Below are 14,127 nucleotides of genomic sequence, written 5' to 3' on the forward strand. Positions count from 1 at the left end.
CACTAAACTTGATGACTCTCCTTTTGTTCCCACATCAAGGCAGAGAAGCCTGTATAAACCTCCTTTTCATCGACACAGATGAGACAGAGAACTCGACTCCTTTTGCTTGATAATGAAGCAGGCAGAGAACTTAAGTCTTTGCTTCCTCATAAAGTAGGCAAAGAACCTGAGTCCTTTTGCTTCCTCCTGAAGCAGGTAGAGAACCTCGATCAATTACTAAAGTAGAGCTCTCTTGAACCTCCAAGGAACTAGGGATGATGATCGAAGAAGATGACTTAGATCCTTACTTGGAGCAATCTTTGTGAAACCCCTCACAAACTCCACCTCATAAAATCCTCTCTCTATCTCCCCTTTATTCTCCCTCTCCTCTTGGCTCTCTCAGGTCAAGACAACAGCAAAAGATGCACTCATGGGTAAAATAGGAGTTCTTATATAGAAGAGCTTTAGATCTTTTCTTAATTGTAACAAACTGACATTATCGTCCAAGATGATCAGCAGATCGTCTTGTATAATCAGTGCAAATTCAGCTCAATTAGCTAGGATGATTTTGGAGAGTCTGGATGATCAGAAGGTTAATTTTTTCATATCATCTAGGATAAAAAGATATCATCCTGTAAAATTAGTTCAAGTCATCAAATATCATCCAGACCATCGCCCTGAATAGATGTCTAGATGAAGAAAAAGTAACTTAATCATCCAAGATAACCTTAAGATTGTTTGAGATGACTAGTATAAAACATCACATATCATCCAAAACATCGCACTAGATGGATGTCTGGACGATGAAAAATTGACTAGATCATCTAGGCCAATCTCATGATCATTCGAGATTATTAGTTCAAAGCATCATATATTATCCAAAACATTGCCCTAAATGGAGCTAGGCCGATTATGGATCATCCAGGAAGAATTAAGGTTTTTCTTTTGATCATCCCGGACGATCCTGCGATTGTCAAGGACAATATGATCGAGCAATCAAACCTTAATTGATTTTCTTAATTACTAGAGCAATTTAGGAAAAATTATACTGCATAATCTAGGATGATGTATTAGATAATGTCTAAAAATAAAATATACCTAAATTGATTTGGCAGCTAATCTTTTTTGATTTGAGCCTATCGTCTAGGACAATGAAAACTTCTTCTAGCACAATCAAAACTTCGTCCAGGACAATTTGCTTAATGATGGCTGCCTTAACCAGGATGCCCTAATTAGGGTTTCTATTTTTAACGGATCATCCAGGATGATTTTTGGATCATCTTGGATGATGTGATCAAAAATAAAAAACTCTAAAAAAGTAAAAATTTTTCCCTCGAGTGTGTGTGTGCAAGGTTACTTTGCATCAGGATCCACATCAATACAATTGACTTAAGAAAAGGTAAAATATTATAAACTGACTCAGTCCTAGTCTACCCAATCTTGAGTTGGCTTGAGTTGCACTCAATCTTGTGGACCTAAAATATTAGTAGATAAGGCAATCATAGAAAAGAAGAAGTATAAAAAATGTTTGCTATCATCAAAATTATATTTTCTAAAATCAGATTCACAACAATCTCCCCCTTTTTGATGATGGCAAATAAAAAATAATTTTAGTAGTTCAATTAAAACATCAGAATAAAAAATAGTGAATCAAGAAGTTCAAATTTTACTAGAAAATGAACACAGTACACATTACACCAAAACATCATAAAATAATTCAACTACTCCCCCTTTTGACATCACAAAAAGGAGGAGGGAAAGAGAAAAAAATAAAATAGAAGTAAACTACATCACACATAAAAAAAGATGACATCATGAAAACAAACTAAAAGAAGGATGTCCCCTGATCATTACAAGGAGGTGGTGGTGGCGTCTAAAAGAGACTGAAAAGAGTAGCAAACTGCTCCCTAAACCAGGCTATGTCCTGGTCATACTTTGTTGGTGGTGATCCACATAAGAATCATACCGAGCAACATCCTCCGCATATTATTGCTCCTATGCAGCAACGTAGGACTCGAACCATGCCTTCCACTGGTCAAACCATTCCATTAATATATCCAGCTGAGAGTACTGGCGGAGCAGAGTAGGTTTAGGAATAGGTGTAGGAGTTGCCTCCTCCTCAGCTCCCTCAGCTTTCTCCTACTCTGGGTGGAGATGAGTACTGTGAAGAATTTGAAAAGTGTTAATGACGTAGAAGGAAGGCTGAAAGTTTGGAGTGGCAGGATATTAAAGGTTGTATTTGGATTCTAGCACGTAGGTTATGATGTATCCCATGGCAAGATTTGGATTCCTTCTATGACATGGATCCCTAATTCTAGTGAGGTTCTCAATATATAAAAAAATTAGACTAATAGCATTAAAATCATGGTGGGCCATGATGTAAAAAGTAGTGATCGAAAGGAGTAGAGTGATGTGAATACGATCACCTACTTTTAGAAGAACTAATGTATGATGGACATGTTGGATTATCCTAGCATCTTTGAGTATGCTGTTAGACTCCTTAACATGATAGGAGACCATAGTGTTACTAAGAAAGTGATTGGCTGGAGTCCAATCTTAATTGGGGTCTTGACATAAGAGGTGGAGCTTATCTCCTTTGGTGGACAGTTGCAGGAATTCATGATAGTCATGATAGATAATCTTAATAGGATGCTTATTAATATGTGATTGAAGTGTAGTGAAGGTGGAGTTGATATAGAGGCTAGTAAAGAACTCGAACAACAACTCAGAATTGAAGGGAACGACAAGGGTAAGGATAAAGGTCAGACATGTGTTTGCAAAGAGATTGAGAATAGGATAAGAAAGAATATATGTGTTTACAGTCCGGTATTAGGTTATTCCAACTATCCTACATCGCAGATAGGTGGCTTGGTCAACTGCCTTAGTGAAATTTGGGCTAAGATTGGCCGTCGACAAACTTCCAACAAACATTCTAAATATCTTTCGTCTAGCCATGAGTAAAAAAATTCAAGAAATAATGAGGCAAGGAAGAAAGGAGAGGTTTTGGTGAATAAAAATGGTTTATCATCCTCAATTTATAAATAAATGAACTGATTATCCAGGACAATCATCGAATCATCCAAGACGATCTGATGAAAAAATTACTTCCTTGTCGATTGGTCAAAAAGGCAATAATATCGTCCAAGATGATCAAACATCATCCAAGATGATAAGACACATGCGATCTTCCCGATGAGTCATTCTAGATGATTGTTGAAAAAGCAGATCATCCAGTATGATTAGGTGAATCATCCAGGATGATCGATAATAATTGATTGTACCATTCGAATTAAAGATGTGAACGAATTTAACAATGTGGATCATCCAAGATGAACAGGTGGAGCATCCAGGATGATCACTAATAATTGAGGAAGATCATCCAGGACAAAGAGGATCATTTAGGATGATCACAAATAATTAAAGCAGAAGATAATCAGATCATTAAGGATGATATTTTATCATCCATGACAATTATTAATAGAGAAGTCATATCTGTCATTAGATAGAATTTCAAGAGTGGATTGAATAGATCATCCAAGTCGATGGAATAAAAAGTTGAAATTCAGGAGATGGATGAAGATAATCAGAGAAGGCCCAAAAACATGAAAACTAATAGTAAAATAAAAAAAATGAAAAAAACGATAATAAATGACAAAAGGAATGAAAAAATAAGTTTTTTTTTAATCAAAGAACAAATATAATAAATTCTCTATGTGATTGAATTAAAAAATTTGTAAGAATCAATTAGTTAACATCATCGAAATCAAACAAATGGTAGAACAACCAATTCTGTTAGCCCTAGCTCAAACTTCTCACAAAGCAAACCATCTTTTGATAACAAAGATCTAACTCAGAATAGTATACCAATTGGATAAGAAAAAGAGATCCGTTCAAAACTTGGATCTAGAAACATATCTTATAGAATAGTATACGAAAGTAATTAGCCATAATCATGAATTTTGAATAAAAGTGTTTACAAATATCAAGTGACACATGAATTATTCTAAGATTTAAAAGTTTGAAAGAGAAGAAAACTTACTTTTGGTGAGATCATTTTATGCCTCTTGTCACTTGATTGGTGCACTTTGCACATCTTTTGATTTTTGATACACTTTCAATTTTGTTTGGTGGTCATTACATATCTTTTTAATATTCTTTTCTTTTTTGGGCTCATTTTATGCCCTTGACATTTTTTTTTTGCAAGCTAGATCCCTTTCAAAACTCTTAAATACTCTCAGTTGTGAGTATATCTTCCATATATTAGAGAATAAGAACTCACTCTCTAATATAAGAAAGAATAAATCACAAAATAAAATCAAATTCATATGATAAATGCAATGATAGAACTATGAAGGCATTAAAGTCATTATTTATTTAAGATAGATTACTATAGCAAAATAGAAAAGATCTAATTCGCAAACTCCAGTTATTATTTTGAGATAAATTTTTATTTAGAAAAGAAAATTACACCACTAAAAGAAGTTAGAGGAAGGGATATAATCAACGGTGTTTCTCCCTTTAACTGATTTAGGGATGTTAAATATTGACTATAAATTTTTCAAAAATAAAAATAAGGCACAAGATATCAATTAAGCAGTTATCAAAGAAAAAAAATAAAACTAAAATGAAGAAAATTAAAATAACAAAAAAGAACATATGAAAAGATTAACAAAAAATAAACAAAGAAAACTATAGTCAACAATATAAGAAAACAACATATAAAAGATTGAAAAATAAAATTCATAAATAAGTATAAATCAAGTTCATGCATTTATATCAATCACACCAAATCGGGTCCTTAAAATACTAAATGTGTCAAAGGCCAGTGGTTTAATAAAGTTTGAGCCAATTGATTCTCTTTTGCCACATAGTGTAATTCAATGTCTCCTTTGGTCACATGGTCTCTAATAAAGTGATGCCTTATGTCAATATATTTGGTCCTTAAATATTGGATAGAATTCTTAGAAATATAGATGGCACTAATGTTATCACAAATGATTGAAATTATGCCTACAGGTAATCCTAAATCAAGAATTTGCTGCTTCAATTAAAGACTTGGGCCACAAAACTCTCTAAGGCAATATACTCAGCTTCAGTAGTGAAAAGTGCAATAAATTTTTTCTTTCTACCAGACCAGGAGATTAAAGACTGTCCTATGAATTGACAAGTCCCAGAAGTTCTCTTTCTATCCATCCTATATCCTATAAAATTAGAATCAAAATATCCAATAATAGCAAAAGAAGTGTTCTGCCTAGGATACCAGATTCCTAAGTTTTATGTTCCTAAGAGATATCTAAGAATTCTCTTAACTACTGTCGGTGGGATTCTTTAGGATCAGCTTAAAATCTAACATAGAGATAAACACTAAACATTATATCAGGTTGGTTAGCAATAAGGTAAAGTAAAGATCCAATCATCCATATGTACTTATTTTGATTAATAGATTTTCCATTCGGTTCCTTATCCAACTAAACATTGGAGGTCATGGGAGTATTAATTAGCTTGGATTTATTCATTTCATATTTCTTCAAGATGTCTTGTATGCACTTTGATTGATTTAGAAAGGTTCCATCATCTAATTGTCTTATGCTAAATCCCAAAAAATAAGACAACTCTCCCATCATACTCATCTCAAATTCCTTACTCATTATTTTAGAAAAATCATTGCATATCCTTTTATTAAAAGATCTAAAAAGTATATCATCAACATAGATCTAAATAATGAGTAATTTATCTCCTACGTTTCTCAAAAAAAGGGTGGTGTCTATCCTCCCCTTAATAAACTCCCTCTCTAATAAGAATGTTCTAAGCCTCTCATACCAAGCTCTAGGTGCCTATTTTAATCTGTATAAAGCCTTGTTTAATTTGTAAATATGATTTGGAAATTAGGAACTCTCAAAACCTAGGGGTTGCTCTACAAACACATTCTCTTTTATTACCATATTTAAGAAGGTACTCTTAACATCCATTTAGAAAAGCTTAAATCCCTTATAACAGTCAAAAGCTAGTAGCACTCTAATGTATTCCAATCTAGCTACAGGGATAAAGGTCTCCTCAAAATAAATCCTTTCTATTTGGTTATACCCCTTAGCCACCAATCTCACCTTATTCCTAACCACTACACCAGAATCATTCACCTTATTCTTAAAGACTCATTTGATTCCAACTACACTTTGTCCCTTTGGACTTTTTATAAGATTCCAAACATCATTCCTAACAAATTGGTTTAATTCCTCTTGTATGGCTAAGATCCAAATCTCATCAGATAGGACTTAATAGATGTTTGTGGATTTAGTCATTGAGATAAATGTAGAGTGGTTCACTTCCTTCCTAAGTCCATGCCTATTCCTAACACCTTCAGAGGGGTCTCCTAAGATAAGTTCTTTAGGATAACTCAAAGAATATCTCCAATCTTTAGGCAAGGTGTGCGTAGGTTCAATCCTTTCCTTTAACTTTGTATTTTCTACTCCATGGGTAATCTCAGCTACTCCTTCAGTGTTTTGGGGCTCTACCCTCTTCTCCAAATTTCCAACTTTGGTAATCTCTCCAACTTCATCTTCATCCTCAACTCTAGACTTTTTAGGATCAGATTCATCAAACACTACATTAGTAGTCTCCTCCACCACCAATGTTCTCTTATTAAACACCCTAAAGGATTTCACCATACTTGAATATCCTAAGAACACTCCTTCATCAAATTTTTGGTCAAATTTGCCTAAGTGTGACTTCCCATTATTAAAAATGAAAACCTTACAGCAAAGGCATAGAGATGGGAAAGGTTGGGTGTCCTACCCTTAAGAATATCATAGGGTGTCTTATCAAGTTTGGCTCTAACATTCACCCTATTAAACACATAACAAACTATATTTATTGCTTTAGCCCAAAAGTATTTTGGAAGTGAATACTCAGTAAGTATGAATGTAGCGGATTAAACTAAGGTTTGGTACTTCTTTTTAGCTACCTCATTCTGTTGAGGGGTCCTAAGAGCTGATAAGTTATGACTAATCCTCTTTTCCTAATAGAAGTCTCCAAATCTCTCATTTTCAAACTCCACCCTATGGTCACTATGGATGATCAAGATCTCACAACCTAACTTTCTCTGAATCCAAGTGAAGATGGATCTAAACTCATCAAAAGACTTATTCTTATGTGATAGAAAATTAAATTAATTGAACCTTGAGTAGTCATCGACAATCACAAAACCATAGACTTTCCCTCCTAAGCTGATAGTGTTAATGGGTCCAAATAAATCCATGTGAAAGACTTCTAAAGGTCTAGAGGTGCTAATATCCTTAATGGAATGGAAAGAGGATTAGACTTGCTTTCCTAATTGGTAGGCATCACAAAGGTGATCATTGGTGAACTTAAGCTTGGGGACTCCTCTAACTAGGTCTTTTTGGGTCCCTATCCTAAGGGTTTTCATACTGGCATGACATAAACTCCTCTTCCATAACCATGACTCATCAGCAACTATTTTTAAGCAAAATGAAGCAGCACATTCAATGTTATTTAAATCACGCATGTACATGTTGTTGAACCACTTTACCTCCAAAATAATATTATTATTCAAGCAAATAATGTAAGTATTTGCCAAAAAAATTATGATAAAGCCCTTATCACATAGCTGACTGATGCTTAACAAGTTGTGTTTTAGTCTATCTACAAGCAAAATATTTTCAATCAAAAGATTCTTGGAGTTTTCGATTATACCTAGACCCACCACATTCCTGGAGGTGTTATCTACAATAGTGATCTTTCCTCCTGCCCTGGCCTCCAAAGAAATGAATTGGTTGGCATCTCCAATCATGTATAGTGAGCATTCGCTGTCTAGGTACCACATACTCTCATATAACCTTTTATGAGAGCAAGCCCCTTCTTGGTCAGACTAACCAAGATGATCCTTCTCCATCAAGAACAAGTTTGAGGTCTGCTCTTCAGCTTCAATATTTAAGGAGTCAGATAAAAAATCTGTTGAGTCCAGTAAAATCTTCTGACATTGTTAGGAGATAACTATACATTTGAACAATAATGTTTGGAATCATCAAAACTACATAAGTTGCATAAATATAACTCATTCAAATAGCAACTATTCAAACAAAATCCACCTAGAATGCCTTTTGGAATTGCTTCTTATCATTGTCCTTTCTGAACTTGGGTTTCTCCTCACCCTTCTCCTTGTTTGGTGAGCCTTAAGTGTAGGACAATCAGCTTTAACTTATCCCAGCTTCTTACATTCAAAATAAATCATATTATTAGAGTTCTTAAAATTTTCACTACCCTTACCTTTTGTCCACTTCTGATTGTTCTTTTGCTTCTTCCTTGGAAAGCTTTTAAATCGCCTTATGATTAAGGCAACTTCATCACTTTCAGACTTGGAAGAATCAGTGTCCGTTTCTTTGGCCTTCAGTACCATAGTTTTTTTCTTCTTTTTCTCACCTGTATCAAGGTTTCTTTGATTCATCCCTTGCTCATAAGCAATGCATGATCCAAGTAAGTTATCAATCAAATAAGTTTTTAAATTTTTAGATTCAGTAATTGTAGTAACCTTAACAACAAAGGAAGAAGGCAAGCATCTCAAAATTTTATTAACCTTTTTATAATTTGTGAGTTCTCTTTCTAAGGCATGTAGTGAGGTGATCATTTGACTAAATCTAGTATACATGTCAGAAATCGATTCAGTTAGTTTCATATGAAAATGTTCATAGTCATTCAATAAAATATTCAACTTAGATTACTTAACTTCATTTTTTCCTTCATAAGTAATGCATAATATATCACAATTTTCTTTATCGGTAGCACAAGTCAAAACATGCATATAATTTTCAAATTTTAAAGCACAGAAAAAAATAGTTCAAATAATTTGCATTAAGTTGCGCTAAGTTCCTTTCATGAAAAGTTCATTCAGTAAATGAAAGTTCAATTTTAATGCCATTAATTTCACGTGACGGAGGTGAATAACCTTCTTTAAAAAGCATCCACATATGATAGTCAATCGATTATAAAAATGTAGACATATGAGTTTTCTAAAAATTAAAAGGAATATTATCAAATAAATGTGGTCGGGTAATAAAGTACCCTTCCACAGTATTATGATTATCGGAGTTAGCCATGGATTAAAATTCAAAAGCTTTCAAAAACTCAATTTTATGAATCCCGTTCTGATACCACTTGAAAGTTTGTTAGGGGTGTTAAGCCCTTATGAACTGCCTAAAGCTAACCAAGAAGGGGGGGGGGGGGGGGTGGGGGGGGGGGGGGTGAATTGGTATTTTAAAATTTCTCAATCAAAAAACACAAACTTAAATCAAATCAAAATTCACCATAAAGAAAATGATGTGTGGAAATTAAATGTGGAAAAGCAGTAATAAAGAACATATAAATTTATAGTAGTTTGGTCAACTTGACCTACATCCACTCCATGGAGCCTCTCCTCCTAGTATTGCACTAAACTCAGTGACTCTCGTTTTGCTCCCACACCAAGGCAAAGAAGCCTATGTAAACTTCCTTTCCACTGACACCGGTGAGGTAGAGAACTTGACTCCTTTTGCTTCCTCCCGAAGCAGGCAGAGAACCCGACTCCTTTCACTTCCTCTTGAAGTAGGAAGAGAACCTCGATCAATTATTGAAGTAGACCTCTCTCAAACCTCCAAGGAACCAGGGATAATGATCAGAGAAGAAGACTTGGATCCTTACTTGGAGAAACCTTTATGAAACCCCTCATAAACTCTCCTTCACAAGATTCTCTCTCTCTCTCTCTCTCTCCCCCTTACTCTCCCTCTCCTCTTGGCTCTCTCAGGTCAAGACAACAACAAAAGGTGCACTCTTGGGTAAAATAAGAGTTCTTATATAGAAGTACTTTAGATTTGCTCTTAATTGCAACAAACTAAAATTATCATCTAGGATGATATGTAGATCATCCTATATGATCAGTGAAAATTCAGCTCAATCAACCAGGATGATTTGGGAGAGTCTAGACGATCAGAAGGTTAATTTGTTCATATCATCCAAGATGATAGGATTTTGTCCTGTATAATTAGTTCAAGTCATCAAATATCATCTAGACTAAAGCCCTGAATGGATGTTTAGTTGATGAAAAAGTAACTTGATCATCCAGGATGATAAGTAAAAAACATCACATATCATCCAGAACATCACCCTGGATGGATGTATGGATGATGAAAAATTAACTAGATCATCCAGGATGATCTCATGGCTAGGATGATTAATTTAAAACATCACATATAATCCAGAACATCGCTATGAATGGAGCCAAGCTGATTATGGATCATCCAAGAACAACTAAGGTTTTTCTTTTGATTGTCCTGGATGATCCTGCGATCGTCCAGGATGATATTATCGAGTAATCAATCCTTAATTAATTTCCTTAATTACTTGAGTAATTTAGGCATAATTGTACTGCATCATCCAGAATTATGTCCTATATGATGTCCAAAAATAAAACATGCCTAAATAGATCTGGCGACTGATTCTTTCTAATTTGAGCCTATCATCCAGGATGATGATAACTTCGTCTAGGATAATTTTTTTAATGACAGCTACCTTAACCAGGATACCCTAATTAGGATTTCTATTTTTAACGGATCATCTAGGATGATTTTTTGATCATCTTGGATGATGTGATCAAAAATAAAGAACTCTAAAACAGTCTGAATTTTTCCCTCGAGTGTGTGTGTGCAAGGTTACTTTGCATCAGGACCCACATTGATACAATTGACTCAAGAAAAGCTAAAAGTTTACAAATTGACTTAGTCCTAGTCTACCTAATCTTGAGTTGGCTTGAGTTGCACTCGACCTTGTGGACCTAAAAAATTAGTTGGCAAGATAGTCATAGAAAAGCAGAAGTATCAGAAATATTTACTATCATTAAAATTATATTTTCTGAAATAAGATTTGCAATAAGCCACAATGTTTGTTATCATCAGAAAATAAACTCATGAGCTTGAGTTCTAACACTAGTTAAGTGATCTAGTCACTTAACCAACACTATCCGGATGGCCCTGTCGCTTGCCGCCATATGGAAATAATGTATTTTTGGAGTTCTTAAAATTTATGGATTTAAAATAAAGAGTACTTTATTTAAAAATAAAATTAAGTGCATTTGATTAATATATTATTAACAAGTTTAATAATATAGTAATTATTATTTTTAATTTTAAATAAAAATATAAAAACCATATTAATCTAAATCTTTGTAGGGGCATACTAGAATTTATATTTGATATTCCATGATTTTTTTTCAAGGTCATTTAATGAAAATATAATTAGTTCATGAATTACAAAATTCTAGGTCATGATTAAACTTAGATTTTTTTAAATTCTTAACTAACTTAACTCATGTCCAATCCATATATATTAGGTATATGGAAATAATGAGACGACCTCTTTCATTAAAAAATAGGTTCAAGGCTTGATCAATAATTGTTTGAGGGAAAATTACTATTAATAGTATAATGATTTTTGTGTATTGCCCTCAAGTTATGCATGGTCATGACTTCATATTAGATAGAGAGTTTTTTGAGGATGTCCCTACATCCTCAAATGATCTCTATGCAATTTGATGTACTTCTTTCTTATGGTGGAATTTCTAAACTTACAGATCATTCTATAACTGTGGACTCTAGTAATTCAATATGATCATTCCATAAAGCATTAGGATATTATTTTTATTATGAAATGTTATTGTTTGATTATTCACATGTTTATAAGGGTTAATAGCATTGGTTTATTCAAATAGTTTTGACCCTAATGACACTTTAGGAACAATAATCAAGGACATGTTAAGTGAACTTAGGACAAATTTAGGAATCACATAAACATCCTATTTTGAAGAAATAATAAAAATAGTGAACTTAGTATTATACACCCTATGACATGAATTCACCATGATTTATGATTAATCAACCTCAAAATGATGATTAATTAGTTCAACCTTACATTAAGGGTTTAAACTTTAATAATTCCTAATGAATGAAATAAAAAACATAAAAATATAAATTAAACTTTATTCAACCTCAAATCAAATGTATAATCATTAAAAATTAAAATCCAAATTTAAATTGACTAAATTTTATTTAACATATTAATTTACTTGCAATTAAATGTTAGTTAAATAAATTTATTTAAAAAAATTAAATTTAAAAATAAAAAAAAATTAAAATAAAAAATAAAATTCATAGAATTACATTTTAAATAACCAAAACAACCCTCATGTGTTATATAGGACTCCTTTTAAGAAGGGACTAATACATTGTATTATAGGATCTTCAAACAATAATAAACACACCAACCTTTTATACTATGATTGATTTCATCTGGAGGACATGTGTATTAAAATTATAAGGTCTCTTCTCTATCTCTAATAAACCTCCAAAGGCTCCAAAATGATAATTTATCTTGTATAGAGGATGGGTGCTCCATTTAAAAGTCTTAAGATTTATAAATTGATAACCCTTGCACTTTAGGGTTATTAATTTATAAATTATTTAAACTTAACTAGATAACTTCAATAGTTAAAATTTGAATAATAAAAAAATATATATATATAACATTTTAATATCAATTAAATTCTCTTTTATCCTTTACTGAATAAATATTTAATATACATCTAATCTACATATTTAACTCCTATAAGACATATCAAAGCCATACAACCTCTTCAACACACTTAGATGGTTTGCTAAGACAATCAACTTTAGCTTAGGCTAGGCTGGTGGATTGGTTTTTTTGATTGAGGGCTCCTTTGCCTAGAGGATATCCATTTTTGTTTGCTTATTTTCTATAAATTTGCATATCATGTTTACTTTCTATTTGTGCACTAGAGAGAGGGGTGAATGAATTTAGGGCTATATATTTTACTTTTATTTACCTTTCTGTATATATAGCTGCTCACATCGCACCATTATATTAACATTTTATCTTTTTGTTCTTTACATTTATGCAAAGTCGAAGGTACCTATGGATGATGAATATGAGAAAGTGATGTAAAATATAAATGTTTCATATTTTTATATGTAGATTAAGTTGTATAGTATCAAGAGTTGTAAAAAGGGTCCAATGCAATTACTTATATGTACACAGGTGGGGCTCCAAAAAGTAATGTCCTCTACTAGAGAAGATATATTTTTTAGAGTTCTATAGAAAATTTGAAACTCAAATACCATAAGGTGCTGTATTTAATCCTATATGTATATGGTAGGAGTATAATCCAAGTTTGTTGTTAGTGGGGGCTAGCCATCATTACTTTCTTGCAAACCATGAGTTATACATTTATGAATTTATAAATCAATAAAATCAACTCTTTTATATAATATTATTTCATGCATCATTTACTTCATTCAAATAAATTTTTTTGTAAGTATGTTGTATAGCATTTAATTTAAATTTTCTAAATGACAACTTCTTGATTCTTGGGGTAGAGCTTACCAAATCCTGTATACATATGGAATTTTTTGTGTTTAAGATTGTTTGCTGGGAACTCACTCTAGACAAGTGTAAGTCCAAAATGTATAAAACCTTCTCCCTATACATCTTTCTCTACTTTTTCTAAATCTAAATACTAAATCTAATTCCATAATTTATAATATAAACCCTATGCATCAAAATATAAGTAGCCTAAACTTTTTCTTAAATTTATATAAATTTTAGAATTATTTATTTTCACTTTAATCGAGAGTATTGTCTTATGATATGTAATTAGCTATAGGGGCTTGCTGTTGTAGGGAGACTAGAACTTATAATAAAATAAATCCTATCTTAGTTTCCTTCTAAGGTAAGAAAAAAATTTGTGAATGTAGAACCTTGCTTTAACCTTGCTTTCATTCTACTGGCAAAAGATTAATATATACCCTATTTACCTTTGTGGAAGATTAAATATCTTTTATGTAATTGATTATGAAAATAAATTTTATAATTTATTTTTTTAATTGGAGTGATAGGAGAATATTCTACTTATATATTTTTTTCTTTTGTGCTATACTAAAATTTTAGGTACGTTATACAGTTATAAAAGCCAAAGAAAAACTTGAGAAGTGTAACAAATAGTCTTCTCACAGGCTGTAATAAAAAAGTCTATAATTTGATTCACTTGAGTCAGTTTAAGTAGGTGTTTTTTCGCAAAGGCAATTAAATACA

Source organism: Dendrobium catenatum, unplaced genomic scaffold, assembly GCF_001605985.2.
Source record: "Dendrobium catenatum unplaced genomic scaffold, ASM160598v2 original_scaffold_9099, whole genome shotgun sequence".
Taxonomy (NCBI): Eukaryota; Viridiplantae; Streptophyta; class Magnoliopsida; order Asparagales; family Orchidaceae; genus Dendrobium; species Dendrobium catenatum.